Source organism: Diorhabda carinulata, chromosome 4, assembly GCF_026250575.1.
Source record: "Diorhabda carinulata isolate Delta chromosome 4, icDioCari1.1, whole genome shotgun sequence".
Taxonomy (NCBI): Eukaryota; Metazoa; Arthropoda; class Insecta; order Coleoptera; family Chrysomelidae; genus Diorhabda; species Diorhabda carinulata.
This window is the reverse complement of record NC_079463.1, coordinates 12791813-12815922: the sequence shown is the minus strand read 5'-3', so window position 1 is coordinate 12815922 and position 24110 is coordinate 12791813. Positions and strand designations below refer to the sequence as shown.

Sequence of the window (24110 nt, the reverse complement as noted above, 5' to 3'; positions counted from 1 at the left end):
AAATACCTCAGACGAAAACTGTAGATCATAAAATTATTTACAAGAGACGCATCAATACTTTTTTTCCTACGTTTCTGAGATATAATGACTCAAAAAGTTATGTTTCAAATTTACTGTCGTATTTAATGTCTATAATGATTGTACGAGAAATACCAAAGCTGCATACCAACAACGTCGAACTTCGTCAATTGATAATTTATTTGATGAACTTATTACAGTTCCAACCAGTCAACAGTCTCGGTTCATTTCAATGTTGTAAGAAAAGTTCACTGCTGAAAATATATCGGTGAAACCGTTAATACAATTTTTACTTACCACTTTTTGAATCATTATATCTCAGAAACGGTGGCTTGTAGGAAAAAAAGTATTGATATGTTTTTTGTAGATAATTTTATGATCTACAATTTTCGCCTGAGGTATTTTTATGATAAAGCTCACCGCTCACTGCGAAAAACTCATTTTTTTGACCTTTGACCTTGATTAAAATTTTTTCCATACACGGAAATGATGGGGAACTTTTAAATTTGATTTTTAATTATATTTCAAACAATTTTACTGATTTTCAGCTTGATGGGAATTCTTCGATGTCTAAATTGACCGGATTATAGGTCTTACTCAAAGAAATCAATGCATTTAGATACATCATTGTTTTTTCGTTTTTTCTTTAGGCAGTTAACGAATTATTCACAATGTCATTATTAAAATCATTGTCCTTCCTAATATGTAATTTCGAATGGTGTTGCGGGTTGAGGACTCAAAATAAAACTGTCCAGAGTTTTCTAAAATGTCAACGTTTCGATCTTTTATTTGCTCTTTATCAAGGCTAAAAATATATGGTGGATTATAACTCGAACGTGGATGAAGTTTTTTTGTTTACTTGTTTATCTTCATCAACGATAAAGATCAAATTGGACAGTTTTGAGTCCTCAACCCCCAACACCATTCGAAATGATTCACAATTTTCCAAACTATACTTTCAGGTATACTAGTTAAAGCTGAAGTTTCTTTCAAGGAAAATTTTTTTTCGTGGTCTCGCTCTACTAACTTCCAGTAAACACTTTTAACTATCATTTTTGCCTCAACGGGCAAACATTTGCGCTGTTTGGTAGACATTTGAAAAGAAACTATCGAACTTTATAATACATACTGTTTTGTGGCTCGAAATGAACTGACACAGACAAACGCGTTGAGATCTTACATAATCCGACCCCATTAGTCGGTCAGTTATAAATACAAAGTGAAAAATTCTATTAATATATATGGAAAGATTTAAGAATTAGAAAAACTTATACCAGGTTACATCAAAAAATATTTTAGAAGTTTAGATGAATTTTCTTATAGTACTTCAACGTCAACAATTATTTATCCCAACTCTACGTTGATTTATCACTGGAAGCATTGTTGGAAGATTTTTAACTTTTAGCACATTTTCGGATAGAGCCGAAAGTAGCTAAATCTGGTACAGTAAGGTATTCAAGCACTCCCTTGAAAAATTCGGCGTTGATATTATATAGCACTACATATTCCCTCATATCTGAAGGAAGCAATGACCTTGATGTTCGCCTTTGATTGAAAGGTCTTTTTAGAACTGTCACTGATTTTTCATTGAGAACTTGTTTGTCTCAGGGTCAAGGCCATAGACCCGAATTTATTATGCAGCAGTGAAATCCGTATTTGCATGAAGACGATGTTTGCAAACTATTATACAGGATGAACCAATTTAGTTAAATTAAAATTAAGATATTATAAAAATGTAAATTTTCACAAAATTTCGTGAAAAGAACAATATTTCTTGTAAGGATAAAAATAGAACACCAAAAACTTGGTTTCACGTAAATTTTGAGGTTATGTGAAAGAAGTGTGAATACAAAAGTTGTAGATCTTTTCATTACCTACAGCTTTGTCATTTGACTTTTTCCATAGGATTTGTAGTTATGCAGGAAATCTAAATAAACCGTTTTTAATTGGCATGAATATGCAATCCCATCAAACTTAGGATACAAATCTCGTTTCATTTGTTATAAATTTGGATTATGTCTGATTGATTAGATGGATGACCCAATGCCAAGATGTGCACGTACTGAAGCCCTTATTCCTTTATACTGGACCTTTGGGCTGATGGACCGTTTTTGTCATATACATGACAAACAAAAACTACTTTACAAAAAAAAACGACGTTAAAAGAACGTGAAATTGAAGCGACAGGAGAAGATTGCTAATGAAAGCGAGGTCCATAAGCAGCAGCGATAAGTTTAGCAGTAGCTAAACATAGAGAAAACAAAACGCAAAAATAGAAAAGATGTCGAAAGAGAAAGGAAAAAATGAATTACAAAAAGAACCATTGACCAGGCTTGAAAAGAACAGAATGCTCAGACAAGCAAGTCAGTTAACACAAACATCAGAGGAACGTATTTTAACAGTAGAGAATGCACGTGAAAAAAGAAACTAACCGGAGGAAGTTGCAACGTGGTAGCAATCAGTACTTTAATAACGCGAAATATTTGGACGAAGAAATGGTAAATAAGAATTAATGCTGCATTACCAATCGTGTAAGTAAAACTAACACGTCCATACCTCCTTCTTAGGCATATTGGAACAGCATGGAACCTGGGCCTATACCTCACTACGATTGTCGCAAACTGAAAAGCGCCTTTTTCGAATAATACCGTTTTTAAAAATTATAAAGTTTAAAGGCTTATTTGGACAATATGGATTTCGTGGCCAAGCCCTTTTCGAGGTTACCGAAAAATTGCCACAAATGTTGCCTAGATCTGTAGATAGCTGTGTTCGAGGCTTTGACTAATATTCTCTTGTACAAAGATAGACAACAACGCAAACCTATCGACCAACGATCTGATTTTAATTTCCGAAAACGTTTGTTCTACATCGCCAAATATTGTTCAAAGGACGGTCCAGAATAATCAAGATTTGTACAAATTGTACGTTTCTCGTAGTTTATAAGCATCGTGACAAGTTTATGTGGCTTTAAGTCGAGTTTAGGTCTTTAGCAGGTCTTCAAATAGAAGAACTTGACTGCTCCAAGTTGACTTAGAAGAAACCTTGTAATGTTGGTGGATTAAAAGGAATGGATAGATTGAGAAACGTTACATATAACTAACTAGTGATTAAATAGCTAATTTAAACATTTTTTACCCTAATATAAATATAAAAAAATGAGATGTTTAAATATAAATAAAATACATATACTTTAAGTGCCCAAAGCAACACATATTTGAACGTACCAAGGACTACACAACGGAATAAAAGCTTGTGAAAACGCTGCTACGCGCTACGAACTACGTCGTACTAAATTTCGAATTAAAATATCAAAAAGTTAAAAATAAACTAACTCTAATAAGAAATAAAATACTTTATAAGTTCAATGTAACCTTTAACGATAATTAAGCAATTTCTTTTACGATAAAATAATTGCATATCGTACATAATTATATAGTTTACACCAAAACTTTACACCTTCATTATTGGGTTGGCGACAAAGTAATTTTGGTTTTGTAGTATAAAATAAAACATTTTTTTTTTTTTCGAACAAAGAAGTTTTTAATCAATTATATATTTTCTATTTTGCTCAATGACCTTTTGCCATCTTTCTTTCAGCTTCATGATTCCGCGCTCATAAAATTTGACGAAAGTTTGACCATTTAAACAATTCCGCAAACTTCGAAATTAATGGTAATCAGATGGTGCCAGATCAGGATTTTCCCAAGAGGTGCCAAAGATGTGTGAGGCCTTGCATTATCATGGTGGAACACTTCCATTTGACAATTCTGACCGTTTTTCTTGTATTGCTTCATCCAGTTTCATTAATTGTTGACAGTAAACAAGAGAATTAATCGTTTGGTTCCTTAGCAGCTTAAAAACTCAACTCCTTTGTAATCTCACCAAACAGCATGAGCTTTTTTTGTTGTTTTTCAGCTTTCGATGTGGTTTGTGCTGATTCATCGTGCTGCTTCATGATCATTTTCGAACTATGTTACTGAACAGGGCCCATTTTTCATCATCAGTGATGATTCTTTTCAAGAAAGGGTCAGTGTCATTTCGTTTAAGGTGCATTTCGCATATCGTTGATGCTTTATGTTGAAGAAATTTCTTTCAATGACTTTCTTAAGTAACGTATGTACTGGAAGTAGTTTTTTATATGTAAAAAGCCAACACAACTTTGATTCACTAAGTGGTCCACCTAGACTCGACGGGGGTCTACGTTGGGCGTGACAAAAAATGGGGATCCACAATCGTAATCGGGGGTTAGGTTATTTGGTTTAGATAGTGGAGAACTAAAATTTTGGCTTAACTTCTCCCATCAATAAAGGCAGATAATATTTCAACAAGCTCAGCGACTGTTGTAAAAATTGGCATATTTCATATTTAGTACAACGCGTCGAGACTTGACGTTGCCACGCTGATCGACGGCGTTCGAGTGATGCGTTCCTTATGGAGACGCCTGTAGGTATTGATCTTGAACTTCTGTAGATTCTAGTGTTCGGAAAGACGTGCCTTTGTAACTGATTGCACAGGCTTGCACTTCTCCAAGGAAAGGAGTCCGGATAAATTGACGTTTTGGGCGTTTACAGGTGCGTTCCATATTTGGCTAATATTATAAACTCCAATCATCACTTTGCGATACACTTGAGGCTTATTCACAAACAATATCATGACATTGACGAAATTGGTTGATTCGGCTTTCCCAAAACGCCAAATCCATTTTTTAAAGAATCTGGCTAAATGATTAGCGTTTTCTTGCTGCAAACGACCGCTCCAAGGTACATTTTTTTCTCTGAGGTTTAAAACACACTAGAAGAAATTTTTCGACAATTTGAAGCAGGATTTGTATTGTATTTTTCACACAAATCAGCATTGTTAGCATCATTTTTCGTAATGTTTTTGGCGTTTACTTTAACAGTAAATTTTCATCTGGCTGCTATATTTATTCAAAAGATCGCTGAACGTAGTTGCTACTTGGAATATCAATAACTGAAACGTACTCAGTTGCTCACCATCTCATATATGTATGTATGTAAAAAAAACAAATGTTTGACTTCGTCCGCAATATGTTCATGAACTCGGAATTACATCCAAAGTCGTTACAGTGATGTATTTATACTAAATTATGTTTTAAATTCGAGGGAGAACAAGGCTATAACTAAGGTCGTAATAAATGAAACTCACTGTTATACACCTCCTATACACCCTGTATATACTTTATAAACATAAGATTTAAATATAATTATTAATTTACTATAAACCGTATTACTAATATTGTTTAAATAAATTATTGTACTGATATATGTTAGAGACAATATTCGATAGATCGACGATAGACGTGCAACCATTTCATGAATTTCAACGTCGTTGGTGAAATGGTTGTGTCACCGTTCACCTTGGTTTAATGCCGTAACACGACACGTAACGAGAAGCGGCGTGTAATGGAACTTCCGCAGCAAAGAGGAGAGAGAAACTACAAGAGGAGTAAAAATAAAATGTGCTGAAGTAAAAGGGCGGATTGCCGCAACGTGTACATATCTTTCAACTTCAAAATCGCGTTTTTTCCAGAAGTTTGGTTTGCTCTACCATGGTAACCAAATAATATATTATAATTCTAAATATTTGATCATATTTTTTCTCTTCTTGTGAGGATTTTGATAGTTTTTGAAGGACGTAAGTAGCGATTACCTCAATAGATACGAGGGTTCTCACTCAAGTTTCGAAATAGACAAATAAAAATATGGATTTATTGTTTTTCAAAATATTATCCATTAAGATAAATACACTTTTGCATTTGTTTGAACCAATTGTCGAAGCATTTTTTTCTATTTCAATTGAAGTATCTCCAAAACATGCGATTTGAACGCATTAATCGTTTCTTCAGGTGTAGAAAAACGTTGAGCAATTTATTTTTGATCTGCAGAAACAAGAAGAAATCATTGGGTGCCAAACAAGACTGTACGGAAGATGACCCATCATCAAAAACATTTTTGTTTGAGAGCTCACATTGTGGTGAAGGATGATTGGTCTTCTGGGATTGGTTTTCCTGCTTTGTTTCGAACACTTCTGGTAAACAAATACTGGTATACCATACAGAATTGACCGTTTAAATATGCCTGAACGTCACGGTATATCATATGACGACCTTACATTATCAGTTTACGCTGATGTTTTCGGCACAACGGTCGTTTGAACGACCTTCACGAAATTTATCATGTAACGAAGTACAACCTTTATTTAAATTTTATATATTATTGTCACATAATTTTTAAATTAAAAGATTCACGGTAGACAGTACTGAATTTCACCAAAAGTACCTTTTTGGTGTGAAATTTAATGATTTTTCAAATTCACTTGCAATTTTTATCAATGAATCTTACCTTCAAAAATTTATGTTTAATACTACTTGGTAGGAAATTCTATTACTATGTTGCCAGAAGTTTTGTCAAAATTTTTAATTCGAATTTTTTTACAAAGTAAACCCCAATTATTTTCCAGTTTACTACCTAACTTACAGACTTGGTTCTTGAAACACCCTGTAATGTAACCACGGTGAGAAGACCTGTTTTCTAATTTGCTAGTCACGCACCAGTTATAACAAGTGCTGCGTTGTCATTTTGAGGCATATAAGAAACATAATGTACTAGAATAAATTATAGAGACGATTGGAATGTTAAAAATAATATTTGCTATTACTCACGAATATAATACTATATTTTATCTACAACTAGCAGACATATTGGGGTCAACGTAATATGGTAATGATTATTTCAATTTCTCATAGTTTGTTAATACAGTTGTTTTTCGCGTATTGATGACTATTTAATCCAAGTTATAAATATCGAGACGCCTGTCCCATGTAAAGCTTACTTAGCAGGGATATTGAAGTTGGATTATTCATGAATCCACGCGACTCACTTATATACAATTTCGTTGAAAACGGTGAAAAAAATCCAGTTTCGAGATCATTATATTAAAAAAAAGTTTCCAGGTCCTGGTAATGGTGTTCGAATTTTTTACTTTCACATTCTAAATTGATTGGACAAAAAAAAATCCAAGAAGTAATAAGCTGAATAAAATTGTTTTTGGCAACGTTGCACGATCTTCTTTGTTAATATATCAGTCGGGTATGAATAAAAAACTTGCTAGTAGTTTTGAAAACAATGAGAAGTTTTTTGTTGCAATTTTTTTGACTGGTTTGGTAATAGATTATTAACATATTTATCTATGGAGATACAGAAACAGAAAGAAGATGGTAAGGAAGTTACCAAAACTCTAATCCTTAATTTATTTTGTTCTCTATTACATATCTTCCGAAATCGACTAAAGGTGGGAGTATTTCGTAACGATCTTCCATATAGGCGGAGTTTGAGCTTCGTTCTTCCACAAGGGAGGGTGACATGGGGGCCGGTAGAACGGAGAGTCGGGAGAGAAGTTGAATATCGATTCAATACCCAAATCTGCGGAAAAGAGGGAAATATTTATGGCGTTGAATTTTTTTTCTGCGATTACCAACAAATATCTTCGATACAGACGAGTGAAAAATATATATATATATTCTTCAGAAAATGCTATTGATGATAATTGGTATCGATCTTGTTAAAATAATAAAATTATAATATGAACACACTATTTAGTGTGACCATTATACAAAAACTTACAATTACACTGTCTGACAAGCGTTTCTATAACCTAGTTATCATCTTCAGACGTAAGCTCCAATAACCACAATAAGTTGGTTACTGAAACGTCTGTCAAAAAGTGTGCTCAGCATGAATATTAATCCAAAAAAATTCACTTATCACGAAATGAAAATATATATCGCTCTATGAGGAAAAATATTTGGTTAATGTTTCCAAGTGGAGTTCACACTATTTTGGTAATAAAAATCGAAAAATTAATATTTTTCATGTACTTTTTTTGGTTTTGCAACTTGTATCTAATGTTTATATTAAGAGAGCGGAAAAACAAACAAAATAAAAAAAATAATTAAAACTATCAATTTTTTATGATCAAATAAACTTTAAGCAAACTAAAATGCAAGGAAAAGGAAAAATATAGAAATACTAATCAGCATTATTGTAAAATTTTCCGAAAAATTGGAAAACCCAAATTATATGTCTACTATTATAAATAATAGATTTTCCATTATAACCATTCTACTTATTACAAATTCTTGTTTCCTCCCTCGTAGTCGATACTTTTCTTAACTTCCTGGTATAGTGATAAAAACTAAATCAAAATTTCGTATCAACTGATTGGTTTGAAATTAATATCAATTGGTATAGGTGATAATAGATATAAAAGAAACTGATAATCTGATAAACGATGAAAACTTCCTCGAAGGTTTCTGGTTTCTCCTTAGAAAACGCCAGATGGCAACATAAAGGTTTTTATTAGCATTTGGACTTCGTCCCATTCCATTAAATACAGCCTCTCTGCCTGCCAAGCTAAAGCGAGCAAACAACATTCATATCGAAAACATAATGTAGACGAAAGAGAAGCGCTGAGAGGCGAGGAGAACGATTCGCGTTGTTGCCATAGTTAAACTCGAACCTTTAGTACAGTAACCCCGCATTGCCGTATCGAGCATGCGTTGAAATCGTTCTCGACCTTTTGTCCCACCGTTTTTCACTCTTGGGTGTATATTTATTTGTCGATTCGATGATGTGTTTTTATGCGGTAGGTGGGGAAGCATTTATTTTCGGAAAATGGATAATCCTCTTTAGGCTTCTTTTCAAATTAATTACAAACCTTATAAATAAGAACCAAGACATTACATTTTCGTCACGAACAATTCCTGTTGGGAAAAAATGTTATGAATATAATTAGGAAACAAAAAATTAAGTGTTCGAAAAAATCACAAGGTGATAATTCTGGCTAATAAAACGGTTGTTTTATGTTACCAGTATCGTTATAAAAATATTGTGGTCCGCAAAATGGAATTTGAAGGTTTTCAATGTGTTTCTTCTTCTATAATATATCTTAAATTCTCTTTGACACCTTTTAAGAAATACAAATGTTTAAAATGTTAAACAAATTTAATAATTATTTGGAATTAAATTTTTTCACCCTAAGAGATATAATATAATTCACATTGAAATAAATGGTTCATTCTTTTTATACCATTTTTACGAGGTTTGCTCTAAAAGTAGAGGGCTAGCTTTCATATTTTCGTGTTGATGTTATTGTTTATCAAAATATTGGAAATTCGGTATTGTCTTCGGTGCATTCGTCTTTTTAATCGATCAGAGCCACATCGGAACTATACTGGAGCTGAACAAGTTAAATATTAGTAACAATAAACTGATGAACAAAATTGTAGCCCCACATATACATATATACATTTTGAGGTAATGCAGCAACTATTCTTCTTTTAGTTCTTGATGGATTTTTTTTGGGGTTACCTTTTTTGGTTTGATGAGGTTTCTTCAATAATTCAACATTACTTTACGTAATCAAACTGGTATTTCTGATCCTTATGGAAAGCTGCAATTTTACGTTGTTTTTAGCTCAGAAAAACAATTTCCAGTTTTCAATATGAATGTCACAATGTTTTGATGGTTAATAATGACTACAATGGAAATGTCCATTTTGATTTTACATAGACGGCGCTATACCTAGACACGCGCCATCATTTTCACTTATTTTCTAAAATAAATTATGTAAATAGGGTAAACCCTATTACTTTCGAGTAGTTCCTGCCTATGGATATTAATCTTGAACTTATGTCGGTTATAGTGTTCGAGAAAGACGTGCCTTGGTGGCTGTTTCCACAGGTTTGCACTTTTCTAAAGAAAGGTGTTCTGATAAATTGACGTTTTGGGCGCCTTCAGACGAACTCGTGCTCTTGAGCCACGTCTGTCTGTCGAGTAGGTCTTGCAAATACTGATCTAGGTGGGATTATGTTGAACAAATATGTGCTTTATAGATAATTAGAAGCTGTTGCGAAGTATATAGCTTTTTGGTCTTAAAAAGAGGGCTCCAAGTTTTTGAGAAGGTGCCTTAGCTAATTTGATCACGTCTCTATGCCAGGATGGTGATATTTTATGTCTAGACAGGACCAAATCAGATTACTACCAGCCCACTCCAGAATGTTTTCAAGATGGTGGTGATCTGTTACTGTCTACGAATTTGGATGATATTCAAATTTATTGGGGCGGTTAATTTGAACGACGACACCAGTTAGCTATCATTGGTGAAGCTATAGACCGGGTTTGCCGAATAGATAATTGATGTACAGGAGAAAGAGAATAGGTGATAGGATCCCTGGAGAACACCAGCGTTGACCTCATACCTTTCTGAGGTGTGTCCATCGATAGCGAACTGGATGGATCAGTTTTTGATTTCAATTACCCTAAAGAATAGATTACAAAGTTTTATTTTTCATTGTAGTTTGATTCTTTTGGAGCATAATTCTTCAAATGCAATCCTCAGTTACTCCTTTTATTGTTTTAAGAAAACCTCATATATCACTGTACTTTCATTGTACTTTTTTTGCAAACCTGTATAAATCAGAGATATAAAATGGAAATTAGTTTTCTTATATTGTTTTCTTAAAGGTTTAAGAATTATTTTTCACAATTCATCTCCTTTTTTGTCATTAAATTTTGTCAGAATTAAATACTTTTTACTTCCTAATAACATTTGGTTCAATATTGACAAAAAAAATCATTTCACTAAGAACCTGTTACTGGTTCCATTTTATAAAATATTCAACTTCTTAATCATTCTGTTTTGCTTTGAAGATTTTTTATGATGAAAAAATAAAACAAAAAGTATTCAATCAATGATTTAAAAGTATTTTTGCAGCCCCGCCGTCAACGAGTACGATCAATATCGTCGACGAGTCCAACTGGGGAAAGCAGTTATCCATCCTTCTGCTTCGCCATCTTCTTTATTCTCTTCTATTCCCTTCTCATTCTGTGGTTCTATAACCGAACTCTATTTTTGAATATTTGAAAATGGAGTATTTCTATGATTTGTAAACGTGAGGAAAGATTTCAATAATTGGTATAACGTTCCATAAAGTTTTTATCCAAATTTTGCTTCTGGAAATTATTGCAAGTCATAATAAATAAAAAAGTGAGAACCAAGATGCTCAGACAAAAAATGTATAAAGCAGGTAAAATATTATTGAATGTGACCCATTTTGAAGAAGAAATCAAGAATTTAGGTAATCCAAATAGTTAGCAAATACATTTGGAATTGGTTGAGAGTTTAATATTCCATTTTTTTATAATTTATAAGATCCAAATCACGGTAACTGAAGATGAACTAGAAAGAAAACGTGAAAAAATAATTGAAGAAACAAAAGAAAAATAGTGAAATATCATCCTAAAGGTGCTCCCATGAAAACACATCTACAGAAAGATTTTTATAATTAAATATCTCCATTTCCGGTGAAGATCACTCGTCAAAGAGCGTTGACTATAATTTGTTTGGGAATCTCTGTATATCAGTTAATTGTTAACTCAGCCGCAATACCTTTATCTATACCAATTTCAGAGGTTATGTTGATAAAATAAAACATTTTTTTATATTAGAATAACTTTCACTTGCCCTCGTATATCCCATTCCCTAAGACTATCACTTGAAGTAAAAACATTCTTCAATACAAAATCATGACAAATCAGAATCAAAAAGAGTCTGAAAATCGTAAACGAGCTTTGTTATAATAAATATAATGCAATTTACATAGGACAGACATTTCAATATTTGAAAAAATTATTGCAAGATCACAAATACGATAAAATAATGAAATTTTATTAACAAACTACTATATTAATGTAATTATAATAAAAAAAATTATTGAAAACGAGTCAAATATAAAGAAATTTTGATTAATTCTACAATATTTACTTCAATTGTGAATTATGTCTCATGATATGTCGGTTCTGGAATGAAAATGACGTCATGAGTAGTGAGGGATATCTTCTGTCAATCAACCTGCGTCAACCATCTTGTGTGCTATGACATCTATGATCACACCAATCAAGTGTCTTCATAGAGATGTGCCAGCTGTCATCTGTCGTTTTTGCCATATTGGAAGTTAACGGACGTGATGTCATGAGTAGGGAGGGGAGGTCTTCTAACAACTATCGAGTGTCAACCATCTTGTGTGCTATGACATTTATGATCACACCAATCAAGTTTCTTCATAGTTATGTGCCAACCGTCATTTATTGTTTTTGCCATATTGGCATAATAATACATGTAATACTCTTATATAGACAGTTGGTGTGGGAAAAAACGCCCCTATGTTACGGTGCCGACAATATTCATTTTCTCTCTCGTTCGAGACACTTTATCTATACTGCGCATGCTTGGGAATGCGTAAAACCGAGTTGAAACCTCGGAGGATAGAGAAATGGTCATATTGGAAGTTTATGGACGTGATGTCATGAGTAGCAGGGAAGGTCATTTATCAACTATCGAACGTCAACTATCTTGTATGCTGTCATATCTATGATCGAAACCAGCAAATGTCATCGTTGTGACGTATCAAATGTCATCTGCCGTGTCCGACATATTTGATGTCAAAGTTATGTGTAGTAGGAATATCATATATCAAGAGTACTGATTGGATCATCCTGTGTGCTATGATATCTATGATCACACACATCGAGAATCATCGTAGTGACGTATCAACTGTCATCTTTCGTGTATGGCATTTTGGACGTCAACTGTCGTTTATAAAAGATTTGGGAATAATTCTAATACACTTCCTTATGGTGCACCTGTCTGATTTTTTTTGATTTTAGAATATGCTTCTTTCTACTGATTACTACAGCACCTGTCCAATAATTGGATTTGTTCTATAGCTGAGTAGTTTTTTCAAACCGAAAATGGTATAATTGATATGAATTATCTTCTTCTGCAATGTTTTTTTTCCATAACGTGAAAAAATTGCGATTGATCTACTTACGCATAATGTCATCTATTTAATAATAAATAAATAAAAAATATTTAAATCCATAATCCCAGCCTAGGTTACTGAATTGATGGCAGTTTTAAACTTCGGTAATGCTAAATGTAAATTATTCGGAATATTTTACTGCTATCACCCCTCGTACCTTTTCGTATGAGAATTCATTTTATAAAGAAATTGGTAACTCTTCCCTGCTTCATACATTTCTGCTACTAGCTCTTAAAATGTCTCCAATTTTTTCAAATTTATCGTATTTTTTATTATTCTAATTTTTCTAGAGTAAGTACATTACAACTATTCTATCCATTAGGAACAGATATGAAGAAACGAATTCTATGGAATACACGCGTGCACCATTTCAATGAATTTGAATGAATTTCGCAACCAAGGTCACGTTATTGGTATATAGCGTTCATAAACTTTTTTTAAAGTAGGAACTTTTTGAAAATAACCAAAAAACATACTACTTTAGTTCCGCATTTATCACCAACTGATATTTTGTATACAATTACCATAATTTACGACGATTTTCTTCTAATTATTATATTTTTGGTAAATTCATTGATTCTGGCACGATATTTCTGTCTCGTATTACCAGTTAACTCCCCTACTAGTGAATGTGGATCCGTCCGACCGCACTTTGCTTCACGTTGTATTTTTCCATCACTACAGAATGAACGTTCTTGGGTAAAAAATTATGTTCTCGCTCGATTTAATGCACAGTACTAGGGCATTCTTGATGTTTTGTTAATTGTAAAAAAACCACTAATCAATTATAATAATTATATATGATAGGAGTGTTGAAAGTAACGTTTAATATTCTGAGCAAAATACTTGGGAAAAGAAGAAAGAAGAAGCTAATGGAACAATATCACCAGCAAAATAAAATTTACTTTTAGCACCAATATCGTACAATAGTATATTCCATTTAGGATTTTTTCGTATGTGCGTGACAAATTCAGACACGGGAAGTCATGCAAGCACGGAAAAATCCATTTCTGGATGTGTAATGAACGATATTTTTTATTATACTTATCTGAAAATAACAACAAAAAAAAAGATAAGAATAAAATTTAGAACATTTTATTTTCAATAATAACAACTCGAAGACATTGATAATTGTTCGAAAAAATTTTATGACAGATTTCGAAAGCTTGTTGTTTGGAAACAACTATAAGCAACAAGCTTGAGACAGTTTTTTTCTAATTATAGGAAAAAATACAAAGGAAAAACAATTTATTTAAAGTTGCAATTAACAAAACAACAAATAGAGAAGTTAAGTGAAGACCTAGACGTGTTAGTTTCCATGGTTATAAAGTTGTTCGCCAATACTCAAGTAGGGCTTTAATGAGTTGTCATTGTTGTGACTAGGGCTGGGCAATTATCAAAAAATTTAATCGATTATATAAAATAATCGATTATTTTCGATTAATCGAAAATAATCGATTTATAGAAAATAATCGATCAATCCAAATTAATCGATAAATCGGAAATAATCGATCAATCCAAATTAATCGATAAATCGGAAATAATCGATTAATCGAAAATAATCAATTTTCGATTAATGGAAAATCGGAAATAGAGCTTCAAAAGAACGATTGTTGTTTGATTCCTTCAAAAAACCCCTTCAAGATAAATAGCGAGTATACCACTAGGAACATACAGAAGACATTATGGTTTGATTCCCAATAAAAACAAACCAAATAATTAAATTGACCTCGGCCGCAAGTGGGGTCTCGGCGATAACTGTTCTTTCGGTACATTAAAAAGGTATTTCGCGGCCTAAGCATACAAATAACTAGGGCTGGGCAATTATCAAAAAATATAAGCGATTATTTTCGATTAATCGATTACCGATTATTTTTAAAAATATATATCGATTATTTTTCGATTAAACGATTATTTTGCCCACCCCTAGTTGTGACCCGTAATTTTTATAAGTTCTATTCTTGTACACTATTTTTGGAAAATTTACTAACCGCGGTCGATCTATTAGTGATTAGTATGTTTGTCTCTCGGGGTATTTGAGTCTAGAAATGAAAAATCGATTTTTTCGCATATTTTCAAAGCTAAGACCCTTATGAATATGTCCTCAAACGGATTTTTAAAAAATTGCATACATTATTTCCGAAAATACAGTAGATTTTGTGACGTAGCGTCTAAGCCGGACGAGTGGAACGAGTTATTCTACTCGAAAGTTCTACCCGACCGATTCCTTTAAAACTTTCAAAAATTCGAAAAGGTCAAAAAAAGGGACAAAAAAATTGATATTAAATGGCGACGCCATTTTGTGAAATTTTTGGGCTAAAGTGAATGCATAGCGACATCTTTACAGATTAAGAATTTTTTTGTTCCAGGTCACTACGAAGGTTGTATGATTTCAACCAGGATGTACAGTTTTTTGTAGCCTCCATTTTACCGGCCTGTTGAAATTGAAATTCTGATTTTTTCACAATTGTTTATATTCTTTAAAATTCAGTAAATGTCATATATAAAAAAAGAATAGTAAAAATGTTTTTCATTTTTAACGGTAGTTTCAAAACTGTCTAAATTTTAGGCTTTTGGATCAGAATACTCCCCTAAAGCCAATCACTTTGGCTGACGATTTTGTGTAATTTTGAATCGTATTTCTTCCAATAGGCATATTATAATACCAGTGATCGTTTTCGGATTTCCAGTGATTCTTAGGAATAATCTTTTTTGATTTCAATATTTTGGCCCCATTTTGACATCATTTTTTTTTTTTAAATCTGACGTTGTTTTCTATTAATAATTTGCTTCCGGTACCCATTTTTGAACCACTTTGCAAGTCTTGCTGAATACAGGGTTATATTCAACTCGATTTGTTACAGAACCATCGTTGTTTGATTCGATACAAAAAAAGTCAAGTAAGCAGCAGCTTTCTCACCTATCCAAGCTAATTCTACCGCGGCTTTGTGATGTTGCAGCCCTTCAGGGGTATTTTATTTTATAATGATTTTCGTTAATTATACGGAACTGTCGAACTTTGTTTTCTTTTACAGGGATCTGACTCAGTTGCATGCGTTTGAACCAATTCTCCAATGATTTTTTCCATTCCGATAGAGGTACATCCAAAACACTTTTTCAGGTGTGAAAAACGTTGAGTAATCCAGGGTTTCTGGGATACGAATAAGATTTCTGATTATTGTCGATCTATGACACGTCATTTTAGAAAGTCTACACATCAGAGAAAAGCATTAAAACGAATTTTTTTAGATCTTGTAGTCATCAACTGCTAAAATTTCTTCGGCAGCAAATGTCTTGTGTTATCTACGACCACCCTGTGTGCCTCTTCTTCATCCAGCGGGGATTAATCCAACAAATATATCTAAACGTTGAGAAAAATCTTTGTTCCATCAGAAAATTTTCTTTGAGTTCCTGCAATGGTGCAGCACTTTTTAAAATTTACGAAGGTTGCTGCTTAAGTTTTGACATAGACAAATTAAAACAAATATTTATAATTGGATATGGCCTTATTTGTTTTTCAAAATCTTCTTAATTAAGATCAATACACTATTGCATGTGTTGGAACCAATTATCGCAACATTTTTTCCATTCCGATTGAAGTACCTCCAAAACATGTGATTTAAAACGCATCAACCGCTTCTTTAAGAGTAGAAAAACGTTGACCTCGCAATTTATTTTTGATCTGCGAGAATAAGAGGAGATCATTGGATGCTAAACAACGACTGTACAGCGTATGATCCATCAATTCGATGTTTTATCTGTTCAAAAACGTTTTTGTTTGAACTGATATATAGTGGAGAATGTTTCGTCTTCTGCTATTGGTTTCCCTGATTTTTTCAAACACTTCTGGCAAACAGATGCTGGTGGACCATTCTTCAATGCTCTAAAGGACATGGCAACATGTCCAGGCTTCCATTTGGTTCGAAGTGCTTCGTGCGCGGACTACTTTTGTCAGATTTGACTCGTCTTGAAAGACGTTGTTTAGTTTCGGGTTCATATGAACACTCGTCCAATCCATTTTCTTGTATGATTTTCTCTTTTAGATCTTATACTCGTTCGAGAGCCTTAATTGCACTGAGCCACCTTAGTTAAGTCTTGTAAATTACATCAGACTGCAATGAGTGAAGAAAACTCTTAAATGAACCATAGACAAAGAGAATATGTGTATTCCAATCCGGTTGATTTTGCACTAGGCACTGTTACCATTTTATTTTTTTTATTTTTCGTTTTTCTTAATTTTAAAAGAGAAAATAATCGTTAAAATACTGATATCAAGGTTGTACACAAGTGAATGAAACAAGGTTAATGATACTTGGTTAGTCCCACCTTTCGTAATGTTTGATACCGTCATATTTAAAAATTTTACAAACATTTACATTTCCAATATCATCATATATCTTATCCTCATATTTAACTCCGTTTCTGATGAAGATAATAAGGCTTTCAAAACGTTTGACTCATAAAAATTGTTAATATTGGCAAACCTGTTTTGTGAAAAAACTCTGGAGGTTAAATGTGGTGAAAACTGTGAATACAACTATTATGTAATAATTTATTTAATTCGGCGCTTATATATTCAGTTAATAGTATATTGTTTCCATATGGAAAATCTCCCGAGTAAACATATTTTCCTCCATTAAAAGATTTATATGCATATTTATAATAAATTTAAAAACACAATATATTCGGTTTATCTTATCAAGTTCACTCTTCACAATATTTGATAAAGATATTATCAAGAAATTGTTTTGGTAGTATATAAGATGGAACCATTACGAAAACCTAATTTATATCACGATAGAAACACTATACGATAAAAAAATTCTTCACATTGTAATATGGTGATAGGTCACAATATAATCCTATATTTAGAATTTATTCCACCAGTATTTAATTATTTTTCGAATCCCCCTGCCGCCGATCCTTACTCAATTGTGAGATCCCCTCTCACTAACGCGACATTACTCAGTTTCAAAATGTTACATCTAAAAATCATCAAACTAATAACAGTTATTCGATTCAATTCCTTCCTTTATCAACATCAGTCTATACAAAATGAGATAAGCACCAAAAGGGACTCTAAAAGGCAAGATATTGAAATACAAACACAAATATTTTTAAACATGGAGCAGATATAGTATCTATATCGTTTTGATACCAAGAAAGAAATAAAAAATTACCTAGTTCAAGATATTTTATCTAAATAATACGAAATAGGACACCGTTAATACTCCAATCTCTACAAGAGCAATCACTATTAAAAATCATTTTCTCGTAGGTACTTACGAGATTATATTCCAAATTCCAACATTAAAATTTTTCGTGAATATTAACTTTATTTATTTAGAACCGTTATTCACAATTATCCCCATAAACAATTTGACAAACACATTATAAATTGTTCCTCGTATAAATTCTAAAGTCTAAAACTTCTACAACGCTATTACGTAGATAATCAACTCACTCGATGATTTGATTTCTAATATTTGTGAATATGTGTTTTTAATGCGTATTAATGAAATATTTCTTTACGCATGCGTTATTTAATCAGCTGAATTATGTATCATCCATTGGAGAAATTTTTTTTCTCTATTATAACGATAACCTTGATTCATGAAAAATCTATTTTTCTGTGTGTGTATAAAGATAAAAACACAATTTATCACCTTGACTTGTCCTCTGGCAAGGATAAGTTAAATTTTCACTATAAAAAATCACTTTTCCGAAAGTACTTTGTGAAAATCTCCAATGGAAACCTTTTTATCCCCTCCCGAAGAATCATTTTCTCCCACTATACCAGTTAGGTTGCTATCACAACTGTCAAATGACACAATGATCACAACTGATTCTCATTAATTTTAATTACTACGTGTTCGGGTATATTCGTGTCTATAACCGAACGTAGAAACGAGGTTATGTCAATTCAAATTAAATATTTAAATACGTATAAAAATTAAAGTAATACGATAATTAAAAGCATTACCTTTTATCCAATAAAACGGTTTACTTTAACTCTACGAGAAGCAGCAATCTACCATACTTTAACACATTTAAAATTTCGTTTAACAAACAACCGCCACTACCGTTCAACGAGAAATAGGAACATGCACACGCAGAAAGCTACAAGAGAGGTCTGGCTAGGTCGACGTTGTTGCCATGTCTGTATACTGCTACGCGCACAATCCAACTTTCACAGTACTCGCTTTTGTCAGCACATTTAACTTCGTCAGTATCATTGTATGATAATTTTTGACTATGTACGGAATGGTAGGGAGTTTCCCTCAATGGAGGAATATGGTTAGTACAAAACCCGATGGTGAAAAGGAGTTTCGTGGTTTTCACTTCCTTTATCAAATGAAGTAGAACCTTTATCTTTAAATTTGCAATGGTGAAGTATTACCAATGGAAATTTAATTTTTAGCATTGACGTGGAAGCGTCTATTTATCAACAGGCTTTTGCTGCGTAAAATTAAAGACCAAGATATAATAGTAAAATACCCAAACAATCTTTTGATTGAATTTTTTAACAAAAGTAAAGATTTTTTAAGGATATTAGTAAATTTAAAAGGTGCATTAAATAAAGTTGTAGATCATTGACTTTGATTAATTCGGATTGAAACTTTGCTTATTATAATATGAAGAAAAACCATAAATGAAAACCTAGGTTCATTAATACGTGAAAAAGATTATGTAGGGATATTTATTTCTACATCAATATTAACAATATAAATATATTTTTATCTCACACGTCATTCCACATTCTAAGTTTGGTGTATTAATGAAAAATGACTTCGGATTCCAGTGGCGTTACTCAATATATTTATTGACATAGTATTTTTAGGAAAATATTTTCAGAAATACCGAAGGTTTGTGATAGTTTGTTATAAATAGTTTTAAGTGTTACAATGATGTGATTGTGTAGGACATTTTAAGGTTAAGTTTAATAGCGGCAGCAAAAATACGAGTGATGGACAGGATTCTAAATCGTTAATTATCAAAAATTAAATGTAGTATTTAAGAAAACTCTCACAGATTTTTGAAAAATAATTTAAAAAAATATAAATTTATGTTATGCACATGAGTAAAGTGCCATTCGGATGTAAAATACTATTACTATACTATATACTAAAAAATAATTATTTGTACAGATCATATTTAATAAAACTAGTAGAACTGCTTAAACATACATACGAGGGGCAGTTTGATAGTTATGTTTTTTGTTGGTAATGGAAAGATGTACTTTAATGTGGACATTGCTTCTGCTCCAATAAACGTACAGGATCCTCTTCGAAAACAGAATTTGACTGATACTATCTAGGCCGTTAATTAAACCTCGTAACATATTTAATCGCAAAGCTATAGGGGTAAGGTTTTGGTAATTAATGAAGCCGTATTGACCAATTTGTACTAATTTCCGTCCAGAAGGATCCTTGTAGAAGTTTTTCTTTTTAACATGCCATCGTTGTTAGTAAATCAATTGCATTTCACACAATTTCTGCCTGGATGTACACTTGTCCAGGTAATGTTTGATGTGGATTATATTGGTTCATAAATGCACTTATAATGTTAAATTGTATTATGGAGAGTTCGAATCGCGAATAAACGGCGAGTTTTCACTACTTTTCCGCGATTCTATTGACTGCGCCAATTATACTCTCTTCATTTGAATATTTTTAAATACGATACTAGGGAATTTATCACAATAAATTCGAGTAGAAAAGTGAAAATGAAAACCGGAGTCTCTCTAAGAATGATTAGCATCTTCCAAAAATCAATATACCAATTGCTGCACTTGATTATTACATTATACAATTTGATTTAGTAATAAATCACAGTGTCTTTTGCAATAGTTATCAAACGTGAAACCTGCCTCTATTATTTCACCTTTATAGTGGTCTCTATGCCCATCTTGCAAAAAATTGGTGGTGACCTAGTTTTTGTTCAACAATTCCAAACAAGCACTAAAAAACACCAGCGTAATGCCGTCAGTCGGAAATGATCCTTACTTTATGAGTTGTCCTCGTATAAGACATATTCATCTCCACTTTATGAATACAAAAACTCACAGCAAAATTTTGGTAATACTTAATGTAATATTACCAATATAGAAACGAAATTAATTCCACTGATTTTCAATTTATATTTTTTTGCACTAACAAACTATTCAAATTGAAATTCAAGAATGTGCGAAACTGTATCACACATTTTAAGGTCAAACGAATATTTCATATTTTTTAAAATGTTTTCCCAAACTCCCCGTACTTCTTTCTTTAAAATTCTCCATTTGCTCACCTACAGCATTTTTTAGAAACCTACACCACTGTTTACGTAATTTTTAATTTCGAGGTCAACTTAGAATGTTTAATTGAATATGATAGAGCGCCCCTGCTTTTTTAAAAATTCTGGTTATTTTCTAATATTAAAATCTAAACTCGATCTTTCCTTAAGCCTGTCTAATCAACATAAGATGGGAGAGTATTGGAGAAACCTTAAACCTATACCAAAAAGTATCCAAACGTGAATAGATGTTCCGGATTGATCGAGACCAAGGAGGAACCCAACAAATAACGCGCAAGCTAGTATCAAAATTGTATAACGCGTGGAATCTGAGGGAAACCGTTTCATAAAACGAATCGAGCCCAATCCCAAGGCGATGGCGTTGTTCGTGTTTAGGAAATCAAGCCCCCTCACATACCCGACCCGTCTACAACGCAGCGTTGCCGATGTAAGTGAGTTGCGCGGTACCGAGTTATTTTTAACTGACCTCTATTTCACCTTTCACAAACAGAGATAGATGCAGCTGTATTGAGGACGATAACAATAGATGACTTATTCGATTACTCATTTTGAATGAGGATTGGCTTGTACGTGGCAGGTTTTTTCTAAACTGGCGCCTGGGATCTTTTAGTATTTAGTATCCCATGGACCCAGGATTGATGAATGTTTCGGCATCGTTTCTTCAATACTTCATCAGATATTGTTTATGATATTCCTTGGATAATTGGAACAGTTTCAATCCATAATATAAATAATAATAAAATTGTGTTTACGAGGTGCCGTTAAAAAGTATATCAAAATAAATAATTGCCAAGTATAGCTTTAATATATTTTTTTTTTCAATTTGTAGTTAAATATGAATATACGGGGATACATAATAATCATTGGAAAAAATTTAAAATAGTTTTTTTCGAGGTCATGATAAAATCATCTTTCTATTATTGTTTATGATTACGAGGTTTTTTCAAATAATAATGGAATATTTTAATTAATTTTTTTGTAAGGGCTACCTTTAGTTGGACGTATCCCGAGCGTTGGAAGCAATATTGGAATGGATTTCGAGAGGAACCAAAAGTCACATGGGGCTTAATCTGCCGAGTTAGGAGGATGTGGATAGACAGAAAGACTTTTAGTGGCCAAAAAGTGCTTTTTCATGATGAAGTAGAACGATATTGGTACATTTTTAGATTTGTCTTCAAAGTTACTAAATTAGCACCATAGAAGTGAATTTCATGAGTTTCTTTAACACCTTACTTCGGATGAATATTTTTCTGTTAGGATATATATTATTACTGATATTGCACGTTTATTGTTGACCTTCACGCATATCAGCATATCTTAATATCAATAGGTCTTTACTTTAATAAAGTTTAGGACATCCGCAAGCTTTAGTTTAGGCAATTTTCCTGTTTCAAGCAGTATGCTCCCAGATGTGGAGGTTTGAAATTTTATTGTATTTGGAAAGATATTTCCTCTTCGAGCTTGTAGATTTAAGATCAATTTTTGCACCGCTTTTTTTGAATTCGTATCAAATTCTCATGAAATAGAAGATTATCTATCATTTGATATTTTGTTTTCTAAATATGCAAAATTATTTTATTTGATACACTCTGTAAATATATGTTCCCACAAATTGAAACTTAATTATTAATTTTCATTAATAATTAGATTAACATTTTATTAACAATTCAAATTTCCAGGGCAGTACACCACTGGTGAATAAACGAATATTGTTTTAATTTACTCATCATTCGATATTTCCGAGTAAATTTTATGATACCGATCAGGTATATTGTATCACAAATGCACTGGACATATATAAAAATGACAACACTGTCATGAATTTGTGTGCTGGGTGGTTTGGTAATAGACAGTTTTAAACCCATCGGAATGATAACATAGAAACATGGATTTTAGTCTAAATGCCTATAATGACTATAAAAAATTCATTATATAAAGAAGAATCAGTTGGTAACTTATGAAAATAATAGGTATCAGTTTATTACTTCCCAAAAGAATCTAAAATGAGGTTTTAAGGGGATTATATTGAGTTCAACTTTGTTCATAAAACCACCAACTTTAATGCCCGGTATCTCAGAAGCAAGTTTCATTTATTGCTGTAACAACTTTGTTAAGTAATGAAATCGAAAATATATACAAACACCATAAAAACGAAGTTATAATATTTCATGTTAACTTGGGGAGTTGACAACTTAATTTGAACCAACCAATTTGCATGAAATCTTTCATGTATTGAAAACTACATTGTAGATAAACTGTACTTTACGTAATACATTCAAAATCACAAAATAGTGTTTTAAAGTTTACTTGGTGCTGCTAGTACTATTATTTTAACAAAATTATTCAGAAATACTCCAAAAATTTTTACCAAAGAACTTTTACCCAAATGAATTTACTTCACTTCCTAACTCAACGACCTCGACTTGTTTATTCAATCAACTCGTTATCGTCATCACCAAGTACAGTCGTGGGTAAAGTTTTATTTAAAGAAAGAGAGAGAGAGAGCGGCAACGTTGCGCACTTTAATTATCACGTGGTAAATATATGAGTGAAAACATATATTGAAAAAGCTATATAAGTAGTCAAATAGGTAGACAGATAAATTGTACAAACTTACCCTAGTATCCAGGAACTTGTCGGTATGTTGTTATTGGTAGTCAAACTCGGATTCGAAATTCCCCGTCACGAATTTTATGTACGTGGCTTGATTTTTAACTAGGCTGCTTGGGTAGGTAGATCGGCGTCTGGTATGAACTGTGAATTTCGCGCTTGCGTTCTGATGTAGTAAGTGATTTACTCCCTGATGATGTTTAGATTTCGATATTGAAACACCTTGTTGGACTGATTTAGGAAGATCATCAGCCTGGTTACAATTGAACTTTGTTCTCGGCGA

At 32.5% G+C, this 24110-nt stretch overlaps 1 protein-coding gene across 3 annotated transcripts in view; it reads right to left on the bottom strand.

Moving 5' to 3' along the window:
- Positions 1-24092, bottom strand: part of LOC130893385 (activating transcription factor 7-interacting protein 1-like) — a 44745-nt gene extending 20653 nt beyond the window's left edge. Inside the window, exon 1 of one of the 3 annotated variants that reach the window (XM_057799439.1) lies at positions 23835-24092. The gene's annotated coding sequence lies outside the window, so the exon portion shown is untranslated. Of the gene's footprint in view, positions 1-18205; positions 18381-18902; positions 19121-23834 lie in introns of those variants that run through there. The other 2 variants (XM_057799438.1, XM_057799440.1) reach the window with 2 other exon arrangements.
- Between the last annotated feature and the right edge of the window lie 18 nt (positions 24093-24110).